We start from the raw sequence: 19826 nt of genomic DNA on the forward strand, positions 1-19826 counted from the left end.
TCCCACAGCATCTCAGGATGGGCTCTCTGGTCCCAGAGGGAGAGGCCTGGGGTGAGGCCAGGCAGCACGTGGGGGACCTAACCCAAAGGTGCGATTCCCAGTGCCAGGGTCTCGGGGAGAGGAAAACAGGCCCTTGGCTTTGTGATGGAAAACCTCGGCCACAGCTGCAGGTCTACCGTCTGCTGGAGCGACTGGCCAGGGTGGTCCAGGCAAGCCCGTCAGGTCATGAGAGCCTGGAAACAGGATATTCTTCCTCAGTAAAGGTCAATCAGAACAGCTCAGGGTCTGGGGAACTTGAACACAGCTCAAACCCACAACCATCAAAAGAAACGCTGTGGTTGACCCAGTTGTTAATTCTTTCCCCAAGGATGGGGAAACAGAGGGTCAGTCCCTCCAGGGAAATGAAACAGTGATTACTCTGTCTCCACAGAAATGTGGACAACCCACCAGAAGCCACACTGGACAAACAAAACCTTCCCTAGATTCTTCAGTGACTGAGCCACCTCAACTGCCATGAGCCCAGCATCACCCCCAAGCTGGTTAAGGGCTCTGGCACTACAGACCCAGAGGTCACATACTCCTCTCTCCCAAGGGCCCCCACTTGCCAATTTCTAGCTGGAAGCACCCTGCACAAATGCTAGTGCAGAGGGCAACAGACTAGGTGCAGGGCATTCACCATTATTGCTGTTACAGTTAATGATCTGAACCTCTATTAAGAACAGGATGCTGCCTTTGCTGTAGGGTCCTCATCCTGGCTCCCCTGCCCAGCTGGCTCTCTCCAGGACATGCTCATTAATGGCAGTAGCTCCTTGAGGGTCTAAGCAGTGCCTTCCAGGCTGTCTGGGGATCACCGGGTGAGCTTTTAAAACTCCTGACGCCCAAGCCACACCCAGATGGATGATACCAGAATCTCTGGGAGTGAAAGCCAGGAGTCAGTAGTTCTTAAAACTCCTCAGGTGATTTCAACACACAGCCAGCACCAAGAGGCACGGGTCTAAATGCAATGCCAGGGGTCACACCTGAGGGCCCTGCTCCCAAAGCCGGCAGCCAGGACGTCCAGACTTGCCCTCCATCTCCTGCTGCTGGAACTCTGAGCAGCCATACAATCTCTCCAAGCTCCTTCCCTCACCTATAAAGTGGAGAAGACTGCGTGGGCCCTGACCATCTCACAAGGTTGGTGTAAAACACAAAATCTGTGACGCTCTTCACAACAGCACCCGTGAAATGCTACGCTAACCACACAAAGAGCTTGGTCGTCACCTCCTCCTCCCAGCCTGGGGCATCTCCAGTTATTTCTATTCTCCACCGGTAGCATTCGTCTCTAAGCTCCCCTTTCGAGAAAAAAACAGAAACTTGCACTGTAACACTGCCTACCGTACCACATAAGGGAGAGGAAGGGAAGGAAGGTCACCTCCTCAGAGCAGCCTTCCCTGACTGCCTTCTCCAAACTAGTTATTTCTTACTATTTCTAATTGGGAAGAATATCCCACGGAGTCTCCAGGAGGCCAGCGGCTTTTTCCCAGTTTACTAAAAAATAATCAAACTCTCAACAGAGTGAATTTGGAAAGTGCATCAAGCAAGAGCTCCCAGAGCCCCACCGAACCAGTTAATACCATGTAAGACACCCCCCGCCCAGTGTGCCCAGCACTCAGCCCTCAGCCTAAACTTACTAGGAAATTGAAAAGGAGATCAGGACGGCGTGGTTCCTGCCCTTTGCAAGCTCACTGGTGGGGCAAGACCAGCACAGGTGACATGATTAACAGACCAAGGCACACCAGCAAGAATTCAAGAGTCAAGCAAGTGATATCAACTCCTGTGACAGGAGATCAGACAAGAGGCCTAAGGCTGGGAGGTTTCCGGGAAGAGGCAGCAGTAGACTGAGGCCTTAGCTTGTGTTTTCTTTGGTTTCGAACAGCTATTCATGAGTTTCCTGTTGGCTGCAGCAACTCAACAGGCTAAAAAGCAGTGAGCTTAAAGAAGTCCAACTCGGGAAGACAAAGGATAAAGACGAGGAAAATGACACTGAGCTTTGAACTCAGCCACAGTGGATGAGGAAAGTGAAAGCGCCTTGCAAAACAATTAGGAGCTCAAGCTGCACTTTTCCTGAGCTTCTGAGCTCCGCCGGGCTGTTACTGCTGCTGCTCCCGCTAACAACAACAAAAAAACACAAGAACTCGAAGTCTCTTACTTCCACATCCTCAGCTATTCCCAAAAGCTGCCTGATTCCTGGAAAACGGCCTTTGTTTATTTTTATGTGAGCAAGCATGTCCCAAGCCAAAGGATGAAAAGTGTTGTGCCTGCTTCCAGGGAGACAAAGGTGACCCAGATGGAGTCCCTTGCATTTCCAAGGGCCCGTGCCTGGTGGGGGTGGGGAGTGTGCGGTGCATACACGGGGTGGAACAGAAGTGATTCAGGGATATCTCCCTGGACCAGGAATGCACTGAAGAAAGAGGCAAACTCTGGGGTTATTGGGGGAAAAATTTATAAGCTGGTCATTGAAAATGAATAGGAGTTTGTAGGAAAGAAACAGGCATTTCAGGAAAAGGGAATGAGATGCTCAGAAGACTCAGATGCTGAAAGCACACAGGGTGCCTGAGAAACCACAAGGAGCTCTAAATATCGGGGCACCCGGAGTGTGAAGGCAGGATGAGCGGGCCTCAAAGGGGAGAAGGTGAGCTCTGTGGCCAGAACTGCAGAATTAGATCATGCAGACAGATCTTAAGGGCTTTATTTGCTTTGCTAAGAGGTTAGTGCCTTATGCAGGGCCTCTAGGAAATGCAGTAGAAAAGCCGTAATACTTTCCTTCAAGCAGGCTAGAGATAGAGTAACTGCGAACAGCGGGGAGGACAATGGAAGGGGCCGAGGGGACCAGGGGACCGGGAGGGGAGGGAGGGGGGCCAGTCAGATGACTGCATTAGCACAGTGAGAAAGACGAGGGTGTGGCCTAATCAGAGCGGCTAGGGCCATGTGGGGCACTGCACCGCTACCACCTCCAGTTCTCCCACACACTTTGCAAGTGCACAGCGTGGGGATGGGCCCTGGAGGCTGGATTGCAACCTAACTCAGTCACATCCACCCTTAGCAGTGGCACTGGGGCTCAAGTCCAAGTGTGAACAAGTCCAGGTACTTGCTGTCTGTCAACCATCCCGGGGAAGTCAGGGAGGTTGACCATGGCCTCTGCTTCCTGTTCTGCCACACTTTGCAAGGTAGGGAGGGGATGCGGAGGAGGGGGTTGGACTTGAGACATGACAGGTAGTGGCAATGGAACTTGGTGATGATTCCATCAGATGTAGAAACTATAAGAGAAGATGCTGGCGGAGAGATGTGGAATGCCATCAGACCTGCAGGTCTGAGGACACTGCAGTCAACTGGGCAGCTGTGGTCCCTGCTGCTGGGAAGCTGATGGGCCTGGCAGATGGGAGAGATGGGCAGGTAGGGAGCGCTGTGAAAGCAGACCCCTCCTTTCCCTCTGAAACAGCGAGCTGGGTGAAGGGTGAGCACCAGGGTTGAAGAAACGCAGGACCGGAACCGGAGGGAGTCGTGAAGCCAGGAGGTCATCTCCCTTCCTCTCTGGAGCCACGTCATCCTTCAGGGTCTCTCCAGGTCCCTCTCCACAAAGCCGCCCATGGCCAGCGGCACCCAGCTGTCTGGCCAGCTCTGCCTCCCTAGATTCCTCACTGTCAAAGTCAGTAGCTCGAGGTCATCTCAGTTTGTGCCGGGTCCACGTTCCGGGCTAGGCACGAGCCCTTACTGGTCAAGGGCCAGCCTCTGTAGGTCTGGGCTGTGACCAGGCGCTACGCGCAGCAGCAGGAATGGTGATGCTCCTGTGATCACACCCTCTGGGCCCCAGCTACAGGAGGCCCCGCTACCCGAAAGTAGGGCGTTCCTATGAAAACTCTTATAAGCCGAAAAGACAGAAGTGAAACAGCAATCATCCTTTTTTTTTTTTTTTTTAAAGAATGAAAACCCTGTTCGGATGGATTTCTTTCAGTTAGAGAAAGCAGGTTTTAGCGTAAGTCTTCCATCAAGAGGACACGATGTAAAGTGAACTTTGGAAAAGCAGGGGAAACCGAGAGCTCAGGACCTCGGAAAATAACAATCAGGAAAAGCAAGGCCCCAGCCTGCGCCAACCCCGGTGACATTTTTCAGCCCTCAGAGCCGGGAGGGCCAGGCCGCCCCTGGGAGGAATGTGGCCATTTCATTGAGGCTCTGGAAGGACTCAGTCTTCCCCCACCTCCCAGCACCCCCCCCCTCATTTTGGTCTCTTCCTCGTCCTCCAGTGGAGGGAGGGAAAAATAAGTGTGCTGTTCATTGTGGAAACTATAGGCCCTTGTGCCGGCTTTCCATCCCGGCTCTGTTAAAGTTCAGAGTTGTCTGCTCACGGCCTGACAAATCTCAATAAGATTCTTGTTCGGGCCTTCCAAGGCCCACGCAGAGCTGGACGCTTCAACTGCTCGATTCACTGCCCTCGGCCCTGGGCCACGGCCGAGCTCTGCCTCCAGGTGACCTCCTCCCCCGGTTTTTCTCCTCTCGAGGCAGCCCTGTGTTTTGGTCACTAGGTTCCCAAACATAAATGTCTCCCCGAAATGCCGAAGAAGCTGCCCCGCATGGTCCCCCTGCCGTTTTATGCACACATTTTTATTTATTCAGCTGCATCTGCTGAAGACCCGTGATTGAGGAAGGTTTTCCTTTCAAACATGAAACTCAGCAGATCTCTTCTCTAAGTATAAAGACGTGCACACCCCTCCCCTCCCCAGCAGTTCCCAAGACTGAGCCACTGGGCATGTTATCTGCACGAACCTGATGCCTGAGGACCAACCGAAGTCAGGAAGCTGGCGGAAGTTTCCATGACAGGCAACAGGAGGGCAGAAAATGCCAGTAGATTCCTCCCGATCACAGAATATCCTCAAGTTCTCAAGGATAAGCTTTTGGAAAACATACCCCTCCCTCCACCTTAAAGGGAGACACCCCTCCCCTCTTAGAAAGCCCAAGCCCCCTTTCTCTAAAAGGGGCAAATGCCGAGTCAGCCTTTACCAAGCACCCACTGTACCAGTGGGTACGTGCCAGGCATGTTAACGGAAGTGGGTTTTCTTTCTTTTTTTTATGGTGGTGATCCACACATAACTTTGTGTTTATTTATTTACCACTTTAACCACTTTAAAGTTTAAAATTCAGTGTTACAAGTTCATGCATGGTGTCATGCAACCATCACCACCACTATCTAGTCCCAGAACTTTTTAATCACTCGAACCAGAAACTCATTTGAGAGTCACTCTCCATTCTTTCCTCCCCTAGACTTGTGGCAACCACAAGTCTGCCTTCTGTCTCTGTGGATTTGCCAATTCTAGATATTTCATATGAATGAAATCATATAATGTGTGGCCTTTGTGCCTGGCTTCCTTCACTATGCATCATGATTTCAAGGTTCCTTCATATTGTAGCCTGTACAGAATTCCATTCCTTCTTATGGCTGCGTGATGTTCTATTGTATGGATATACCACATTCTGCTTATCTCTTCATCATTAATAAGGAAGTGGGTTTTTTGTAAACAAAAAGAAATCTTTTTAATTGGGATATAGTTTACATTCAGTAACACCCTCTGTTTTTACTGTATAGTTCCAGTGTTTTGACAAACACACTCAGCTATGGCAACTATCACTACAACTATGATATAGAACTTTTCCATCACCAAAAATGTTCCTTTGTGCCCTTTTACAGGTGACCCCCTTCCCCATTCCCAGGCTCTGGCAGCCTACATAGCCTTTGGAGTCTGACTCTTTTTACTTAACATAAGGCATCTGAGACTCATTCCTTGTTGTTACATGTATGAGAAGTTTGTTCCTTTTAATTGCTGTATAGTATTCCATTGCATGGCTATAGGAAGCCCATATGTCTCCAAATACCCAGATATCTCCTCTGCTGGGTGCTTCTGCGCAGACAGAGCAGGTTCCTGCATCCTGATGCCTGTTTCTCATGCTCTTGAAGGCACCTTCCTGCTGACTTCAAAGGGCATGCCTGCTTTCAGTAAACTTAATCAATGACCACTTAGGGCCATGCATACAAAAGATAAAGCAGTGATTCTCTGCAAAGGTTGCACACTGGAATCACAGGGGGAGTCAAAAAAAAATCCTGATGCCTGGGTCCACTCCCAGACCTCCTGCTGTAATTGCTCTGGGTATGGTCTGGGCCTCATGTGTTTTCAAAGCTTCCCAGGTGATACGACTGTGCGGCCAAGGAGATGAATCACAGATCACAGATGGCTTCATGAAATGTCTCTTCACACTATAAAATCATTTATAAGATTCCTTAGAAAACAAATTTCCATCTTGCTTCTCTATGACTCAGTTCTGATTTTTACATGGAGAACTTTCTAGGTTTACGCCTGTTTTATAAAGTTGGATACATCTGAAAATACCTTTTCCCTGTAACATCTTTTCCCTTCTGGACAGTGAGGGTGTGGAAGGCAATGACCAGGATGTCTTTATGTTTACACATCACTGACTCATTTCTTTGTCCTGCTTAAACAAGAGGGAGCTCTTATCACTGATAATCAGCCCCCAAAAGATTTGCAGGCTACCCCTCGGGCGGGCTGTCATTGATCCTGTCTGCTTAGACCTCAGGAGACTGAGCCAGAAATGTAAATAACCTTCTCCAGTATAAATACTCCAGGAGTTTTTCCTTATCTCCATCTCCAAGAAACAGCAAGGGAGAGAGGGTTGTGCTTCATTTACTAGGGCTGTGATTGCGCTGCTCCCCGCCGAGCCTGACCCTCAAGGTCAGTTTGTCATCATTTTTGCAAGATCTGCTTTTTCTCACCTATCTTGGAGTCTCATCACTTAAAACACTTTCCCCAAGAAGAGGCCACCCTCTGCATTCCCAGATGAGCTGTGCGGGCTTGGAGAGATGGGACAGATGCTTTGCTGCGGCTTGCACTACTGGAAAAACAACTCGAGTTGCTCACTGGTGACCTCTCAGATGGAACGAACCTCCCCGAGAGCAGAATTCCAGCCCCAGCTACGGAGCCAGCTGGAACCGGAGCCGCTCAGCTAGGGCCCCTCAGAAATTCACACAGTAACCGCCGGAGACATCAAACCAAGCACAGCGAGACAGGAAGGCCTGGGGCCTGCCAAGGGCCACTTCCACTCTGTCTCAACCTGCCCCGAAGCGCCACCTGTCCTTCCAGTCCCACAGCACAGGGGCTATTACCTGGCAATTCTCCCATCTTTGTTTTCTGTTTGTCCCATGAATGCAAGTCCTTGGTCCCAGTGAAGTTGAAAGCTCTGTATACGTAGAGATCACGTCTTCTGGTTTGGTTTCCCCCACTGTGTTTAAACAGTGCTTCGCTCAAAAGTCAGTGCTTGGAAAACATCTGCTGAGCATAAGGCTTGCAGATACACACACACACACACACACACACACACATATACACACACAGATACGGGGACGGACGGACGGGGACACACACACACACACACACACACATACACACACGGCCTAAGAACAGGCAGAGGGCTCACCAGGTCCCGGCCACAGTTCCAGTCCCCACCTGGGCCAGGTAACAGCTCTGGAATGACCAACGAGAGGCAGCCCCTAGCAGCTGAGGTCTCTCACACCTGGACAGCACTCTGGTAGAACTTTCTCAAGGGGGCAGGCAGGAAGGGCATGGAGGTGGCTATTCCCCTGGAGGCTAGGAACCCAGGGCCAATGGGCCCTTACCCCCAGGGGACTCCAGCAGTTCCGGGGTGCACAGGAGGAGAGGAGTGAGGCACCCCAGCTTCTAGCAGCCACCAGGGTCCAGGCCAAAGAGGCTTTGGGGCCCAGGGGACCTTTTTTTCCTGGGCTCAGTTAGGACATTCCTTAAACGCAATTTGCCAGAAAAGCGGCTTCATTCAGACTCAGTTATGCGGGTGGGAGGCGCAGAGGTTCCACGGGGCGGCTCCCTGCGCAGCGAGTGCCACCACAGCTGGCACAAACCATCTCAGTCTCTGCACAAGAGGCTGACGGGGTCACTCAAGTTCACTTTGGAAGTTTGGGGAGTACTGTGTCTGATTAGAAGAATAAAAAATAAAAGGCTGGAGGATAACAGTGGTGATCTCTGTGGCGGGATTCTGGGAAATGTTTCATTTCTTCTTTACACCCTCCCTGTTTCTCAACACAGAAGAGCAGTGGGTTAGAACACGGAGCACAGATGCTACTGCAGGGCTGCTAATGCTTTTGGTTTTGGCTGCAAACTTAGGCTTGTTCCTGTTCACTTGCTATTTATATTAGACAAAAAGGACACAAACTAAAGATGTAGGGAAAGAAAAAAATAACCACCGCACTGCTTAGGGTTCCTGTTTCCTTCCAGCATTTGGCAAAAGGAATGCCACACCATTGGGGCCAATGTGCTGGTGGAGGCCTCTGCCACAGTGTGGTCAAAATCAGCCCTAGTGATCCAGAGCCACCACCGCCTTGACCTCTGAGTCAGCCAGCAGGAGGCTACCCCCAGCTAGATTCAGTGCCTCTGAGCCACATGGGCGAGAGCCCTTCCTTGGGGCTCCAAGGAAGCTGGGACAGAGGACAAAGGCCTCCTGGCCTCCACAGCCTCTCTGTCTGGTCTGGACCCCAGCAACTGCTGGGACCTAGGGTTTCTTGCCCCTGCCCTCACACTCCCTCTAACCTGCTGGAATGTCCTGGGGCGGCAGGAGAGGCGGGCCATGTATCTCTTGCTCTGAGTGCCCTGAGTTCCCAGTCTAGAGGGAGTAATGTCCTCCACGCCCTTCCCACCTGAACCAGGTTCCAGATTCACACTGCTTAAATCTTAGCTCCAAATCATGGTTCACTCTTGGCTTCCCCCTGTACAGGACGTGTGGCCTTGGAGAGCTTAATTAACTTCTCTGTGCCTGAATTTTCTCATTTGTAAAATGGGGTTAATAACAGTACCTACTTCATAGGATTGGTGTAAAGATCACAAAATAATCCCAGAAGGTACATATACTAAGGTAAATGTTAGCTGCTAAATAAAAGCTGTATCTCTCTTAGAAGATGAATAACCCTCCATAATCATACACCCTCCCAACACACATCCCCCACAACACACAAACTCACACATTGTAATTTCAGTGGAACAGTTTCAAAAAAGTGGTTCGAAACATTCTCATTTGATTTTTGCAGGACTACTAAACTCAGTCCTGGGGGCAGAAGGGCAGCAGGAATAACTCAGGTGGAGTTTGAGTTAAGCCCCTCTGGGGAAGCACCTTCCTAGAAACATACAAGGCTGAAAATAAACAAGTGAAGGTTTTCTAAGCTTCCGAGAGCTCCCCAGCCCGGGTCTCAATGGGTTAAAACTGACACCAGAAACAGAACAAGTCAGTGCCAGGCTGTGATCTGAGAGGTAGCTGCCAGGTCCTTTGCTTCTTTCCCACCCTCTGCCCATCTAAGCCCTGCCCTGGCAGCACCACCCTCTGCCTGCCTTGACAGCAACCCAGGCAATGTTTCTTTGGGCAAAGAACACAGCAAAAAACGATGCCTCAGAGGGGATTACCCAGGAGCATGAGCAGTGGATCCTATTGCTTCGCCCCCTTCCCCAGCATCCACGTGCCCCTCTTATTTTGTACCCAACCGCTCTTTGGGAAACACTTTTACCCAACTGTATTTGCGGTTTGGGTGGGACCAGAAGCTCCATCCCTGACTCCATGGACAGCCACATGACCTTGGATGTAGCCAATCAGAGTATTTCATTCCCTTAGCTGCAGTGATTGGTTTAGGAATGGCCTCCTGATGAGAGCCAAGCCAATGAGCATCAGTCTTGGGACTCTTCCTGGAACTACCTCCTGGTCTCCGAGCTGCTAGAATGTCAGACCATCTCCAGGAACAGCCTCCCAAGGAAGGAAAACAGAGCCTGGAGACTGACGACATTTCAGCCCCAACTCAAACTAGCCTCCCCCATACCATTATGTGTGGCCAAGACTGCAATTTTTGATTAAGCCAAGTTGAGCCGGGTTCTCCTTTGCTTGCATATGGAGAGTGAGTACCACAGCACATTTTTCGAGCCTGGAATCTGGGCCAGGCAGTCTGCAATATATAATCTCAGTCCATCCTATGGGGTAAGGAATTAATCATCCCCATTTCACGGAGGGGAGACCTGAGGCCAAACGAATTCACACTGTAAATATCAGAGCTCAGAATCAACAGGGCCTTCTGGCCCCAAGCCTAGAGTTTATTCCATTAATCTGAGTCTGCGTCACATTGGTAAAGACTTGCTTATTAAAACTGACTGTCCAGAGAGTGGAATTCAAAAACATTCTAATGAAAGCAAAATGTGGGGAAAGATCCAGGAGAAAAAGCCCCTTGAGAAGCCTGGTATAAAATGTCACCAAGGCCTGGAAGGAAAACTGAAAGGGGAGTCCCAAAGGCCCAGAGGGGAGAAGCAGAGCAGGGCATGGCATCCGGGGACATGGAAGGGTCTGAAGGAGGACCTTCACCTACTGCATGCAGTGCTGACTGACTTCCAGACCACCGAGCCCTCCAGGGCAGCCTGATGCGAGAAACAATGGTGGCAGCTGCAACTCTTGGCTCAGAAAGCAAAAGAGCTCGGAGAGAAAAATGCCACCCCCAAACCTCCAAGCATGCCTCCTCAGGGCTGGGGCCAGACCCGAAGGGCAGAACAGCTGATGGGATGGGTGGGGTATGGTTGTTCAGTCATGGGAGAGCACAAGAAAAGGATCTGCTGAAATGGTCCTTAATATTAGGAAGAGTGGAGAAGCGAAAGTCTCCACACAGAGGAGGAATCTTGATACAGCTTTAATAAAGCTGGCAGCTCTCAACGACTGTCTAGCTGGACTAGCCCTGCTTCTGCCGATTAGAACATCTCTAAGGGATGAGAGCTGATAATCAGGCAGAGAGCCATATGTAATCCCTTTATGTGAACCCCACCAACTTGGAATCAGTCCCTTTAGCGCTGGTAGGAATTAAGAATCAATAATGAATGGAAATTAATTATTTTGGTCTACTTAGTGTTCTTTCCCCCTTCTTTTGGTATTGGGAGGACCAATTCCAATTCCATATGGTTCAAATTTGGCTGGCCCCACCTGAGCCACAGGAGGTGAGGATGTAGCTGAGGACTGGCCATTCCTTACGCCCCAGTGATGGGTTCATGTGGGGCCAGATTTTTCTCTAGAATTGGCTCTGTGGGTTTTGGGAGAAAGAGGTCTTTCTTGGCTTTGGGTTATAAACCACAAGGATGTATATTTGGAGCTGCAGTCGACTCCTTCATTTCCAGTCTGATGAAGCCAGTGCTCAGAGGGAAGCAAAGCTGATAACTAAAGAGACAGAGCCCTATCCACATGCTAGAATCCCTAGATCCAGCCATGCCTGAAGCTACCTTTGCACTTGCCAACTTTTCACGTAAGCTGGGTTTTAGTCACTGATGACCAAAAAGACCTTGTTAACATGTAAGTGAAGTCTGAACAAATGATGGCTTCATGGAAACCACCCCCCTTTACAAGGCATACCTTAATTTCCTGAAGCCATAAGATGGCTCAGTAGTAATCTTAATTTCCTGCTCCCTTTGAAAGGTCCAAACACAAAGCCAGGTAATTTTCTTGGATGACCAATATGGCACCCAAAACAGCAGAAAAACTACTGACAGTGGCCCACAAACACTGAGGGCATGGCTGCAACAGTCCTGTTTAAACCTGAAGAAGTAGCAGGCCTAGGGATAGATGGGTAGGGTTGAAGAGCTGCCTCCCTGCCAGGAGCCTGTCGCCTCTCTTTTCTGACTGGTGTCCATGTCCTTGTGCTGCTCTCCATGGGACCCAAGACGGGTGGCCCACAGCAGTGCCCTTCAAACTGGACATGAACCTTCTTTAGTGAGTGGACTGTGCTGTCAACTCAGTGAGTTACCAGCAGCTTGAAAAAACTTGTAGTGGGAAATATCAGAACGCATACCATCTAGTAGAGGAGGGTAATCTTCCATAAAATCTTTGTTGTTAGGTGCACGTATGTCCTGAGACACAACGTAAAATGCATTTCTTACGATGGTCACAATCAAAAAGTTTGAAAAGCACTACTGTAGGCCCATGATCTCTTATCTGAAACCCACAAAGCCAGAGGTGTTGTGACAGTCAGTACACTGCACATTCTAGAGAAGGAACATGGTGCCCAACCTCCCAGCAAGGTCTGGGGAAACACTCAGAAAGAAAACTCATTAATATTTCTACAGCAAAATCCACAAATACTTTCAGCTGAGTGGGCTTAACAGGTTACACATTGCCCCACATCATTTCAGATGCCGACCATACAATTTGTGCCAACCTTACAAAACAACTTTTGGCTTTTCAAGTTTAGGGATTTGGGAATTGAGGAGATAAAACTGTGGACCTATCTAAGGATTCACAGGTCCGTTTTTTCCTTCTTCTGCCTCAAAACTGACTTTGAATTTTCCAATTAAAAAAAAGAAGACCTCATGGATAATGACGAAACCACACTATGCTTTTGATGACAATGAAAAACCTCAAGGTCTAAGAAATTCACAGGGCTATGGGCAGGTGGGCCTTTTAAGGATCCTCTTCAAATTAACTTTGCTTCTGAGTGGGGCTCACCCAGTGATCGGCGGTCTAAAATGGTACTATCCAATTCTTTGGCCACTAGCCACATGTGAGCACGTGAAATGTGGTTCATCTGAATTGAGATGTCCTATAAACGTGAAGATGGAATTCCAAAGACAGTGCCATCCTCAGAACAGAATGTAAAATATCTCAACTGTTTTTTTTTTTCCAAAACATTGATTCCATGTTGAAATGATGGTATTTTGGATCTACTGAGTTAAATAAAATATATTCTTAAAATTAACCTCACCTGTTTTTTTAAGGTTAGCCACTTTAAACATTCTTTAAAATTACATATGTGTTTTGCTTTCTATCTCTATTGGACCCCACTGATATCAAATGTCTATTATAGACTCAGAGCATTTTAAAAGCAAGAAAAAAGTCATCCTTCTGATGGAAACAAAACGAGGTTGAGAGAGAGAAACGGACTTTGCTAAGGTCATACGCTTAGTTTGTAGACAGCTAAATTTCCTGTATCTGCCCAAGGCTTTCTAAACCTAAATTCAAGTAGTTTTGTATCCTACACGGTAAAGGAAAGCACAAGAGTCATTCTTTAGTAAAAATTCCACAGCAGCGGCGGAGAAGGCTTGGAAGAGGGATAGGATTCTAAATGTGTCAGTCGTGATGCACCAAAGTGATAGAGGGCAAGAAGAGGGAAGTTCTCTCCGCAGGAAAACAGCTGTGACCTGGATGAAAAAGATTTGGTTCCTGGGCGCAGGCTGTTCTTTGTTTACATGAACAAAAGCCAGTTATTCATCACAGAAACAGTCTAAATTAAAGCCTTGTAGCCCTGTTATATAAATAATGTAAAGGTATCACGGAGTTTTGAGTTGAATCATTGTTTTTGTTTCGACAAAATGTGTCAAAAGAAACTGCTGAGGTTCCAGTTTCTGACTATTCCAGGCATTGCAGATCGGGGGAACATTTTAAGTTTGTATTTGGCTCTTTATTTATGAAACCCCCCTTTCCCTCCCCGGCCAATCTCAAAGGGACCCCTTTGCTCCCGATCTCCGCGTGCCAATGTCTCCAACACTGTGGCCCCCAGCCTCGGACACTCTGAAACTGTCTTTAGTCACTTTATCTCTGCCATAACCAAGTTCCCGAATGCACCACTCATGCCTGCAACACTTTCTCTGAACTCCTATCCCCTTGACCCTCAAACCAGACTCTGAGAGCCCCCCCAAGGCATGGTCAGCAATTCAGTCCACCAGCAATTCAGTGCAGCCGGCCTCACCTCACCCCTGCCCTGGCCCTGTCTACCCAGGCTGACTGTTCACCAAGTACTTCCTGAGTGCTGGCTGTACGTCGGTGGTCCCTTTAAGAATGCAGTAAGCACCTACTCTCTGCCAGGGCCACGCGAAGCAATACGATAAGGGAGAAAAATGGGCAAATCCCTATTTCTCTATTTCAGTTGGCATACATTCCTTGAAATCACAAAACAAGAATGCGTGTTGCAACTCTGTTTGCGTGTAATGTAGTAGTGTTTCCTTTATTCTCTCCCCTCAACTGTGGTGCTACTAAATTGAGGCTGCTTCCTGTAACCAGTGACATCTTAGAATCAATCATCTCTCAATCAACCCCTCCCCTTCCGACCACGCTGACTTCCCATTCACTCAGAGTGAGGGGCTATGTGCACTGTGTTAAGTTTCTTTGGACAAGTTACTTTCTAAGTGTTGTCAAATCCCCTAATGAAGAAACTGTGTCTGTCTCGAATCTCAGACCAGATTTCTACAGTGCAAGCAATGGAGGTGACTGCGGACAGCCCCTCCTGCATCTGGTTAAGGACCTGGTTAGGCACCTGTTAGGCCCACAGCACCGAGCAGGAGCTGGCCCATTTGATGATTAAAGCAGTGCTGGGCTTGAGTGAAGAACCGGCATCTTCCAGTCCATGGCTCTGAAAATCCCTGTCCTTTCCACTCAGAACTGGTTGTTGGGACCCCATCCAGCCCCTCCAGAACAATTTCAGCTCTAAATCTCAAACTTGGTTCCAGAGTTGCTTACTTAGAAGTGAGGCTTAATTAGAAAAACCTGGGAATAAAGGCACTGCTGTCTCTTGCTTTACCATTTCCTGAGTGTAATTTGGCATAAAGTAAAGCAAAAATACAATGAACTCTAAATTCAGCAACCGGGATTAATAGATTACATGATGGCAGTTTTCTACTGAAACTTAAACTATGAAGACAGAATTACAGTTAAATAAATAACACAAAATGCTAGTGATAATAAGCCAGCAAAAGAGAAAGAATATAAACCAAAAGAGGAAAACTGCTTTTATTAAGAATAAAGTCAGCCAAATGCTGACTGAGCTCTTAATAATAAACCTATATGGTAGACATAATCATCCCTTACATGAAGAAGCAGAATCAGGGAGGTTAAGTAATCTGCCCAAAGCCACACAGCTAGTACACTGTCACAGAGTGAATTCAAATCACTCTGGCCTTTCCCACCATAACCTTGGCTGGCCTCTCTTGCAATGTCTTCTTTTATGTCCAGATTGTAAAACTTACAAAAATTAAAAATCTGCAGCCATTTGAAAATAGTGCCTAGCAGAGCAAACATACCTAAGGGAACAGTATTGTCTAGATTTATATATAAATACAGAAGAACTCTGCTAGTTCATTTCAACCCTGCTTGTTCATACAAGTTGTCAACGACCAAATCATATCCTATGAGAACAGTAACACAGAAAACAGTAAAAGACTCAGGAAATACATTTAACTTACCACAGGTGCTGAGACCACTATTATTAAAGTTTCCAGTATGTGATATTGAGTTACTCAAATACCAGTAAATCTTGCACGGTAATTATTTTGCTAATGCAATATTTGTTAAGCATAGGTAGCCAAGTTACAAAATGTATCAACTTTATTACTGGGTTCAAAATGACTTTTGGCTTTAAAAAGACTAAATGCCTTCTAATAAAGTTAGCTAATAAAAAAAAAAAATCCAACACTCAAACGTATTTTGTGAGCCCTGTGTGTAAACATGCCTTGCACTCCTCAACGTGGCAACTGGGAAGTGAAAAGCATTGGGAAGGAGACTGAATGAACATCCATGGACCAATCCTACTGGAGGTATTCATCCAAGTCCTCTGGAAATTGACTCCCCCCACCCACTGCTTAGCAGGTCTACTGAATCAAAGTGGGTTCATGGGGAAAGTTATGTCTGTTAACAAAAAGGTAAAAGGTTTGGCTGGCAAATGAGGTTTTTAATCAAAGCTTTCCTCTGGCTATTAGAAACAGGTTTCAAACAAGTGATCTGCTGGCTTACTGTGGATCTGGTCAAAGAAACCCAGACATCTCTCCCTGAACTATAATAACATATCTTGTCCATCATTTCTTTCATTCATTTGAAAAAGAGGTACTGATATGGTCAGGACAAGAGGCAAAGGAAGTCGATAGAAATTTAGAAGACTAAGAAAACATTTTCTCTTATGAGCCACTGTTTTAATTTCTGCCTTGGCCCCTACACTTCTTTGTTTCACTTGAATATAACTTTGCCAAGGACATTAAAGAGGGTCATATCTATGACAGTGCCACCTTACTAGAGCTAAAAATGAACAAATACCACAGAGATAAAGTTTGAGGTTAATTTTAGGTGTCAACTTGACTGGCTCATGAGCTTCCATAATTACATGAGCCAATTCCTTATAATAAATCTCTTCCAGTGGATGGATGGATGGATGGATGGATGGATAGATAGACAGATAGACAGACAGCTATTCTATTGGTTTTGTTTCTCTGAAGAACCCTAATACACAGAGCTTCTGCAAACCAAGGAGATGCCCTGTTCAAGCTGAAAGACATTTATTTTCTTTAACTTTTTTTATTGAGGTATAGTCATTTTACAAATGTTGTATGATTTTTTTTTAACATTTTGAAAGATATTTAGAAAACAGCAAGGAAAACTTCACATGGTTAGGAATTAAAACACTCACCACTAATGTCCTGAACCTCAAACCTCCTAGTACTTTTCTATCCCAAATTTATTCCAACAAGCACCATTCAAAACCCCACAGATCTGGACAATCTCTTGGGTGTTGAGGCTCAGAAGTTCTCAGAATTTTGAACATGTATGAACTTTTCCAAGCAAAATTTCTGCATCAGTACAATATTCTTCTCCATTTGCACCTATTCTACTCCTCTGAAATCGTGGGGCCAGGTGTCAGGAAAAGAGCCCAGGCAGAAAATGGTGGGCAAGTTGTCTGGGAAGGTGTGGAGCTCTGTGGCCTGTGTTGTCTCAACTGGTCCCAGTCCAGAAATATCAGCAAGACAATCAAGGTTGTTCCCAAACTCTTGGCACCTGACTTTTCATAAAGACTGAAGAAAAGCACCCCTACCTGACATGTGACATCTGAGCAGAGAGGCTAGGACAACTCTGGAGCAAACAGTGTGCAAAGTAATGGAAACATTTTGACTTCCCTTTGGCAACTAAGGGGTCACGTCCCTTAGTGACGTGCTGTCTCTAGGTGACCATGTCCTCATGCTTCTCACAGCTTCATTTCTTCACCAGATATTTATGGAAAACCTAGTATGTGTTAGACCCTTAGATTCAACCACTAAATAAAATGGGTATGGCCCTCTTGGACTGCACATCAACACGCCTTGGTATAAATTCTCTTGCTAGAGTTATATGAGCTTTTGTGCACCTTTTGTATGAACATCGATACAAAATTCCTGGCAGCCTTTTTTTTCCCCCATGACCCCTATATCGCCCCTCCCCCTTTCCCTCATCCCACTGGTAACCACTAGTCCTCTATACCTGTGAGTCTGCTTCTTTTTTGTTATATTCGCTAGTTTGTTATGTTTTTTAGGTTCCACATAAGTGATATCATGCAGTATTTGTCTTTCTCTGTCTGACTTATTTCACTTAGCATAATGCCCTCCAAGTCCATCTATGTTGCTGCAAATGGCAAAATTTCATTCTTTTTATGACTGAGTAGTATTCCATTGTAAAAAAAAAATCCTGCTATTTATTCTTAACATTTCAATCTTCTGTGATTCTCCATGTGTGAATGAGTGGTAGAAAAACCTATATCTTTTCTATAGCTATTTTACAATGGCAGCTGTTAAGTTCTCCCTCATGATGAAGGAGGACCTTAGTGTAGTGGAAAGAGCTGGGCTGGAATTTAGTGGCTGCGCTAATAGGCCGTTTGAACTCCAGCAAGTCTGACAACTTCTTTGAACCTTAGCTTTCCCACCAACAGAAGTGGTGAGAGATCATACCTATTTCACAGGGTTGACATTGGGATTAATTGGAATAACACGTGAAAACCACCAGACACATAGCATTATTCAATAAACATTATTATTAACCCCCTGTAGTGGGTTGAAGAGAAGCCCCCAGAAAGATATGTCCAAGTCCTAACCCCTGGTACCTATAAACTGGACCTTATTTGGAACTGGGTCTTTGCTGATGTCATTCAATTAAGGATCCCAAAATGAGATTATCTTGGATTTAGGGTGGGCTCTAAATCCAATGACTGGTGTCCTTATAAGGAAAAGAGAGTAAGCTTTAAGATACAGAAACACATATGATCCAGCAATCCCACTTGTGGATATATATCAGGAGGGAACTCTAATTCGAAAAGATACACGAACCCCAATGTTCATAGCAGCACTACACACAATAGCCAAGACATGGAAACAACCTAAATGTCCATTGACAGATGACTGGATAAAGAAGTTGTGGTATATTTGTGCAATGGAATACTACTCAGCCATAAAAGAATAAAATAATGCCATTTGCAGCAACATGGTTGGACTTGAAGATCATCATACTAAGTGAAGTAAGCCAGAAAGAGAAAATACCATATGATATCACTCATATGTAGAATCTAAAAAAAGGACACTATGAACTCATCTACAGAGCAGAAACAGACTTGCAGACATACTAAACAATCTTATGGTTATGGGGGAAAGGGGGTGAGAAGGGCTAAATTTGGGAGTTTGAGATTCACAAATGTTAGCCACTATACATAAAAACAGATTTAAAAAAAAGTTTCTTCCGTATAGCACAGGGAACTATGTTCAATCTTGTAATAACCTTTAATGAAAATGAATATGAAAATGAATATATGTATTATATGCATGACTGGGACATTGTACTGTACACCAGAAACTGCCACACTGTAACTGACTGTACTTTCATTTAAAAATTAATTAATTAAAAAAAAAAAGATACAGAAACACAGGGAAGAAGTCCATGTGGAGGCGGAGGCAGAGATTGGAGTGATAATGCCACAGCTAAGGAATGCCAGGCACGACAAAAGCCAGGAAGAGGCAGGAGAGGATTCTCTCCTAGAGTCACGACACCTTGATTTTGGATTTCTGGCCTCCAGAACAGTGAGAGAATAAGACTGTTGTTTTAAGCCACCCAGTTTGTGGAAATTTGTTACCGCAACCCTAGGTAACTAATACACCTGCCTTCAACTCATGGAACTCGAGCAGAATATCTGCACACAGCTTAGGAAGAAAACACAGAGCCCGGGAAGGAAGAAACTTACAAAAGATTTAACCCGGCTGGAAAGCGTTGCCTTTCCACTGGATTATAAGAATCTGATCAGGTTTAAAATCAGGCAGGTAAAAACACCTGAATTTGGAAACATCCACTCCAGTGAAACAGAGCCCTCCATTTTTGCCATAAATACTAGTAAACAGCTTTCACAAAAAGCTGAGCAGTGGTGGGCCTAGGGCTTGTAGGTGCAGGCGGGACAGCTGCACGGGGCCCAGAGGAGAAGCCTGCCCAGGATGCCCACCCCCAGGCCCTGCTCCTAGCTTGGCGCCAGTGGGGTCCCAGCCTCTCACACCCTGGGAGCTGTCTTTCGGGAGTAGGTGCTGGACACAGGAGCGGTGGATTGGGAAAAACACAAGTCTGAGTGAGGCAACCCTTAGAACGTGCACCAGACTCAGAAATTCCAAGTTGTGTCTCTTGAGCCCACTGGCTTCCCATCCCACGTACAGCCTGCAGTGCGTACACCACACACACCATAGGGCCCAGGGCCAGGCCAGCTGTCCGCGACACTGTCCTAGAGTCAGCGCCCAGGGCCCCTTGCAGCCCCAAGCAGCAAGAACAAGGCTGAACCCCTGCTCTGGTTCTGAGTCCTGATCCCTCCTGTCTTGTCCTATGAGCCCTCAACCAACATTCGCTGAGAATGACGCACCCGCTGGACCCTTGAGTTATGTCATTTCATTTCATCCTTCATAGTCTTATAAAATAGATTCTGTTAGCCAATCTTA

The 19826-nt window shown here is 46.7% G+C and overlaps 1 protein-coding gene across 3 annotated transcripts in view; it reads right to left on the reverse strand.

Annotated features, from left to right (window-relative positions):
* Positions 1-19826, reverse strand: part of AFAP1L2 (actin filament associated protein 1 like 2) — a 90654-nt gene that overhangs the window by 34676 nt on the left and 36152 nt on the right. The window lies entirely within an intron of this gene.

The sequence above is a fragment of the Vicugna pacos genome, chromosome 11, assembly GCF_048564905.1.
Source record: "Vicugna pacos chromosome 11, VicPac4, whole genome shotgun sequence".
Taxonomy (NCBI): domain Eukaryota; kingdom Metazoa; phylum Chordata; class Mammalia; order Artiodactyla; family Camelidae; genus Vicugna; species Vicugna pacos.